The 7500-nt window shown below is 35.3% G+C and overlaps 1 protein-coding gene across 6 annotated transcripts in view; it reads right to left on the reverse strand.

Annotated features, from left to right (window-relative positions):
• Window positions 1-7500, reverse strand: part of LOC106880431 (tetraspanin-18) — a 595429-nt gene that overhangs the window by 233259 nt on the left and 354670 nt on the right. The window contains exon 2 of one of the 6 annotated variants that reach the window (XM_089356800.1): window positions 5257-5306. The exons of the other annotated variants lie outside the window; for them this stretch is intronic. The gene's annotated coding sequence lies outside the window, so the exon portion shown is untranslated. The remainder of the gene's footprint in view (window positions 1-5256; window positions 5307-7500) is intronic. 6 annotated transcript variants of the gene reach the window in all.

A 7500-nucleotide genomic window follows, 5' to 3' on the forward strand; every position in this document is an offset into this window, starting at 1 on the left:
TGTGACAAGGCTGACCCTTTGAATTTAGAGGCACAACAGAGACAGGAAGTAAGAGTGAGAGAAAGTTGTGATGAAAGAGTACAGCAGGGTTCGCCACCATCCCCTGCCGGAGCCTCGTGGAGCTTTAGTTGTTTTCGCTCAATAAACACACACAACGCCCGGTCTGGGAATCGAAACCGTGATCCTATGACCGCGAGTCTGCTGTCATAACCACTGGGCCATTGCGCCTCCACGACTTGGAACTAAACAACAACAGATCACCTCCACTATATTATACAAACAAATATATAACTACAGCTAGAAAAATGCTGAAACTGTGGTAACCACTCAGACCTCTCTCTTGAACGCCTTTGATCATAAATCTGTTGGATCAATGTTGGTCTGGAGCTAAATATGTGTGGATTCGACTAACTACATAGGGGCTTCTCGACCATCTTTTATCTATGGACCCCTTGATTACTATTTTATTCTAGTGGACCCTTATACCTATTCAATGTTTAAAAGCTAATTTTATAAATATTTCTTTCAAAATTCATATTTGTTCTTCACACATTAACTTGTGTAGGTTGAACTATGTAAAACGTTCGAGAAAGAAGACTAGCTATTTCTTGAAATACGTTCCCATACATACATCTAAAGCAACATTTTTTTTTCAAGGGCCCTTAAAATACTATTGTGGATCCCAAATTTACTATTTTGTTGTATGGACCTTCAGAAGCCCTCCCCAAAATCTTATATGAACCCCCAGCCCCACCCCCAATCTTATATGAACACTCAGAGGCCATTTGGACACCGGTTGAGAACCATTGATCTTTTGATGCTTAAATTAAAAACAAGTTTTATAAATATTTCTTTCAAAATTCTTATTTTATTTTTCACCTATTCACCTGTGTAGGTTTGCAATAGCACTCTCCGAGGATTACAGGTAAGTTCAACGCCATTAATTCGCCGCAGGGAAAGTTTACCAAGAAAATATATTCATATTATCTCACCATTAATAGTTAAAAACTATTTTATTGAGAGAAAAAAAAAGGAGACCAAAAGATTAAAAAAAAAACCGGTGAATTGATGACGATGAACTTACCGGCCATACTTTCTGAGAGAATATGTTTCACTGAATGAAAACATTGAACTGTGTAAACCTGTTTTCTTTCTTTCTTTTTTTTTTAAATAGTAAATACAAAACAAAAGATTTTCATTAATCTCTAAAATACTGCTGTAGACTCCGAAAAGTCTTATACGAAGCCCCAAGAATCATATGAACCTCGGTTGAGAACCACTATTATAGATAAATAAACCACTGCATGTCGGGATGTGCAAAATTGGTGCTCAACTAAGTCTGGGATACTTGAAAGTATGGAATATCTGGCTCTTTTACATTCACTCATTACATTACATACGTAGACCTACTTAGGATCGGCTTTACACATCACTTACAATTCTGAAATCTGGACTATCATCATCGTCGTCGTCATCATCATCATCATCCTCTTCATCATCATCATCATCATCATCATCATCATCAACATCATTGTCGTGGTCGTATTAATGCCTATATTTCCATGCATGCATGCATGGGTCATAGAAGAGTACATTAAAGTAGAACCTTCTACAATCGGATGCTCTTCCCGACACCATTCCTCAGTTGTTTACAAGCCAGTTAATAATCTCTTAACCTATCGAACAAGACACAGCCCAAAGATGCTTTCGCAGTAGGCTGCAGGTGAGCTGGCAGAATAGTAAGGACATCTATCTGGATAGATAGATAGATAGATAGATAGATAATTGAAAAAAGAAGCGATGGACACGGCTGGAACATCTTTGATAATGAGTCAACTTGATCAAGGTTTACCTCAATAACAAACGGCAGAGAAATACACAGAGCAATGGCGGAAACATGCTCAAACTATCACACAGCCTCCTAATACGATAAACGACAGCATATTTCAGTATATAGTGTATTAACAATATAGTGTATTAACAATATAGTGTATTAACAATTGATAGAATCGTTAGAGCATTCGACTGACTGTCTCACAGTATTTATTACGAATAGCTGCATTTTGAGTTCAAATCTCATGGAAGTGAACATTTTTTTTTTTTATCCTTTCGAAGTCGATAATTAAGTACCGATCAAAGATGATGCACTGGCGGAACTGTTAGAATGTCTGACGAGATGCGTTGCGGTATCTGATTCAGCTTTTTGCATTCTTAGAGCCCCATCTGAAGTGACACTGGTGCCAAGGTGTATGGACCAAAACTGGCAGCCTTTCTTTTGGATAAATTTCAGTGATGTTTCAGAGAGGCTGGGGTGAGGGCAACTACTAATCTTTTTACCTACCACAAAAAAAAAAAAAAAAAAAATCATATTGAGCCCTGCGTATATGCGTGCAGAGAATACCCACCTCACCTTAGAACTACGTGCAGACGTAATGAAACTGGAGCGAACTGGAGCAGTTAAGAACAAAAACTTTGGGTACGGCTGTTTTGGTGACGGACGATTTGGCGCAGAAAGTACACAACACACGCACGCGCACACTCAAACGTACCCCCTACCACACAATTGTTGAGAGTAGATAATATTTAGCTCGTTACAATCTCATCGGTTATTTGGTACACCTATCATAAACCCGTCTTGTGTGCACGCATGCCTATTGACACACCCACACATATGCATCTATCTATTCCTCTATCTATCTATCTATCTATCTATCTATCTATCTATCTATCTATCTATCTATCTATCTATCTTACTAGAATAGTGTTAGAAACATGATAAATTTCTGCAATATGCCATTAGGCCCTTGTGAAGAAAAAACAAAACAAAAACAAACCCATATTAAAAAAAATAAAACAACAAAACATTAAGCTAAAATCCAATGAAAGTGAAAAACTCCATTCAGTGTAAGAATTAATGATAACAAAGGGAAATAATAAAAAGATAATCCGGACAACAAAACCGGCTGATGGAATATAACAATACAGAAACACAAACACGAAAATAAACAAAAGGTTTAATAATTAATCCAATGGATTATGGTGTCTTGTTTTGTTTTATGCATGAATTTATAATTATAATTGTTATTATTATTATTATTATTATTATTATTATTATTATTATTATTATTATTATTATTATTATTATTATTATTATTATTACAGCCCAAGATAATCTGTTCTGCCTGTTTTATGTCACATCTCTATTATTATTCGTCAATGGATTACTGATTTTCCTTTTTCATTAACAAGTTTTATTTTCTTATAACAAGATATAACCTGTCTGTTATTGTTTGTCTATTTCTTTGATGAGAAAAATAAAATGGTGCGGTGGTGCCTTAAGATGAATCTTGCATGGCGAAGTTGAGATTTTACAGATATTTTGTGGCATTCATATTTTTAATTCTTTATTTCCCCCTGTTATTATTGGAATAGTATTTTGTACGAAATTCATGAGGAATTTATAACATGTTGGAAGTGCGTAAAGATGACGGGAAGAGAGACAGGTAGACAGACGTATGTGGAGGTTGTATGGAATAAATTAGTTGAGATAGAATGGCAGAGAGCAGAATAAAATAGTTAAAGACAGCAATAAGTTCGATTGTGTATTGTTTATACATGCCATATTCAATAATGAAATCACTAATTTACCGCGATATCAACGTCGAAAAACAAAAACGAAGAAGCTAAGTTGATCCATAAGAATCAGTCCTTTGTATGTTCTCATCTGTTAAAGACAGATAATTTTGAAATGTGTGTGTTATAAACTCATGTATCAACGTAAAGTTGGACCCACACTATATCATATATGATGCCAAGAAGGACCAAGTAGAAACCTCCCTGAAACATATATAGGAGAAACAGCTCAGAGTGTAGGTGAAAGATTCTGCAAGCATTGGAATAGCTGTACAAAAAAGAGACATATATCCATATTTTACCATCATGCACTAGATAAAAACAACGGTTCAGTTGATAAGCTCAGTGTAAATATTATATCCATACATCCTCCTAATATAATATTAAGGTGACCAGTTTGCACATCGGAGTATAGATCCAATCTTAACAAATAGATTGAATGGAGTAACATCATTGAATGGAGTACCATACTTAAATGTATGGGTTCCCTGCACCTTAGATCAATCTTATATGTATACACACGCTAGCCTCTGCGTATGTATGCCCTGAGAATGAATAGGTAAGTATAAATATTATATTTGTGTGTAACTATATTGTATTGTCTATTATTATTCTTTTTATTTCATATCTGTAAATATATAGTCATAGCCGAAAGTTTGGAACATATTTAAAAAAATAGAAATTTTTATGCCCAAGTAAAATTCGATTAAAATATAAAAATTCTAATTTTCAGATTTATGTTTCAAACTTTTGGACACGACTGATTATATTTTTAATACATCCATCTATCCATCTTCTCCACCTGCTATTCCTGGGAGGGTCATTGGGGTAGTGTCCCCAGACGCCTCCGGTTGGGTTTCCAAACATGATAACCTGAGACTATGGATATTATTCGACCGTTTCATTCTTGGTCTACCTATAGGTATCCTGCCTGTTTGCTCGGCTTGAAGAATCCATCTTGCAATTCTTTCCTGTGACATTCTAATCGCATGATCGTCGTACCGGAGAAATAACTGCTCGACTAGAAGAAGTTCCCTGATCTTCGAAGTATGCACCCTGCCAAATAACATTAGTCGAGATATCCTGCGAAGAAACCCCATTCCGGCCACTTCAATTTCAGCAAAAACCTAATGTTAAAGGATGTTTACTAGAAGCAAATAAGTCAAGTATACTTTGAGTCAGTTTACATTTACATGAATTGTCGAGATTTTCTGGCAAAGATATATACATAAATATATATAAACAATCTCTTAAAAGATCTAAATATTCTGAAAATAAAAACTGTAAGTGGAACGGTGAAAATATTCAAGAATTTTCTAATATTCAGCATATAGCTTTTTAAAAAAATTATCCATATTCCAATGAAGGGGATTTTTATAAATCATATAAAAATAATACATATAAGCGGTTTCACACACACACACACACACACACACACACACACACACACACACACACACACACACACACACACACACACACACACACACACACACACGCCGCGAATATGCACAGACTGTTTCATATACAGATATATAAACAAGTTAAAGAATTTACAAGCGGAAATATGTATAAAAGAAAGCTGAAAGCAGAAAAGAGAAAAAGAAATAGCATTGTACAGACCAAGATCCGAACTTTTAAAATCAATATCGTTCATGTAGGAAAGTACTTACCTGAAAAAGAAAGAAAAAAATAAAATGAATAAGTTGAAAACTGTGACGTGTTTGTTAATGGTATATATTACATCACATATGCACATACACATATATACGAACATTGAGTTATGTCGGACGAATGGGAGAGGAGTTCTCAATACATGTACAGGAAGATATGATGTTTTTTTTATTATTTAAAATGAGAATGTGTCTCACGACACGAGTTTCATTTTCAACAGAAAAACCAAAAAGCTCATATGCATAAGAACAATAAGATGCACGGGATAGTGCACACTTACACACACACACGAGGGGTGGGTGCTGGAAAGTTCTTAGATTTGGGTAAAAGAAAATAGTGGAAGATCAGTTAATTATGGTTGTATTCAACTTATTCCTCTCCCAGATACATACACGTATTGCAGCGGTCCTTCAGTTATACTAAGCCCTGTAAAAGAACACGGAAGGTTGGGGCTCCAGCCAGACCTCTCGTGATACCCTTAAAGCTAGGAAGTTTTCAGCACTCCCTCCCTCGCGCTTGTGTGTGTGTGTGTGTGTGTGTGTGTGTGCGTGTGTACATTCAGTATACACCCAGGATTATATATAATTCATACATTGGTTTATGTCAGGCAAATGGGATAGGAATACTCAATATATATTGTAGACGATGTTTTTTTCTATTGCTACTAAAACAGAGTTTATACCACGATGAATTTCACGCCACTGCGATCTTCAAGCGGGAACCTGAAGGTCGCAGTGTCATGAGACTCGAATGATCAAACTGGAATGATCAAAAAAGGAACTGAAAATTATTTAAGAATGATCCCTCGATAACCGTCCATGGAGGAAGTGCAAAAGATTGTCGAAACTGGTACGACACACATATCGAGAAGAGCATTGTCACTGTGAATTTTCTTTCCCTTTTGTCCTTTATTTTCTTTGTTTACTTTTATATTTTTATTTTTTCCTTTTTCTCTCTGTCTTTCTTCCTCCTTTTCTCTGTCACGTTACTTTGTAAATGAACAATCTAGTGTGTTTAATTTAATGGCCTACAAATGTATACAGTGCATTTCTCTGCCCAAGGTGTCAGAAAAGGAAACAAAAGGAAACAAATTTGAAAGAAGAAGAAGAAGATGATGATGATGATGATGATGATGATGATGATAACAAATTGATGTATCAATACCAGCAGATGACAACGTTTCTCTAAAAGAAATGGAAAAACTTTCAAAATACAAAGACCTGGAAATAGAGATAACTCGAATGTGGAATCTAAAAACAGAAACAATTCCTATCATAGTAGGTGCCTTAGGTATAATAAAAAAATATTCAGACAAATACATAATGAAAACACAAGGACTTACAAATATATATAACATACAGAAAATTGCACTACTGGGTACTGCACACATCCTACGCAAAACACTTTCAATACAGTAAACATAAGAGCACCACAGCAAACCACAGCACATACCCAAGGCGCACAGAGCTGCGCTCGGTAGTGAAGTGAAAGCACGTTATAAAAATAAAACTACTGAATAATAATAATAATAATAATAATAATAATAATAATAATAATAATAATAATAATAATAATAATAATAATAATAAAAATTAACGGAACCCATAACAAAACCAAACAAAAGAGAAAGAACGGCGGACGGATAATCATAAATACTATAAAATAGTACACACACACACACACAGAGTACTATGCAACATCCCTCCAAAAACAAACATGAAGAAATTCATACTTTAAATACCCAACAAAATGAACAAAACCCACAATATGTGCCATAGAAGGCCGGACCATTACTTAGATACTCAGCAGCTTTGATATGACACGCAGTGGGATTGATCCCGGAGCCATGTGGTTGGGAAGCAAGGTTCTTACCACACCTGCGCATATATATATATATATATAGCTGATCTCACTTGCCATTTGGTAATTGTGTTACATCATCTAGAGGCGGAGGTAATTTTAATAAATCAAGACTTTCTATTGTATGGAATTTGATATACCTGTATTTCTCTACATGCACGCGCGCACACACACTCACACATGCAATGCTAACACAGGATGTTATAGAGTGTATATGTATGTGTACACATATACACACACACCTATCGAAAGAATTTGTAGGAACATATTAGTTGGCTGCCATCTCTGAAACGACTTAAGATGCCACAACTACAAGAATTAATACTTATTAAT

The sequence above is a fragment of the Octopus bimaculoides genome, chromosome 8 (assembly GCF_046866305.1).
Source record: "Octopus bimaculoides isolate indiv1 chromosome 8, ASM4686630v1, whole genome shotgun sequence".
Classification (NCBI taxonomy): domain Eukaryota; kingdom Metazoa; phylum Mollusca; class Cephalopoda; order Octopoda; family Octopodidae; genus Octopus; species Octopus bimaculoides.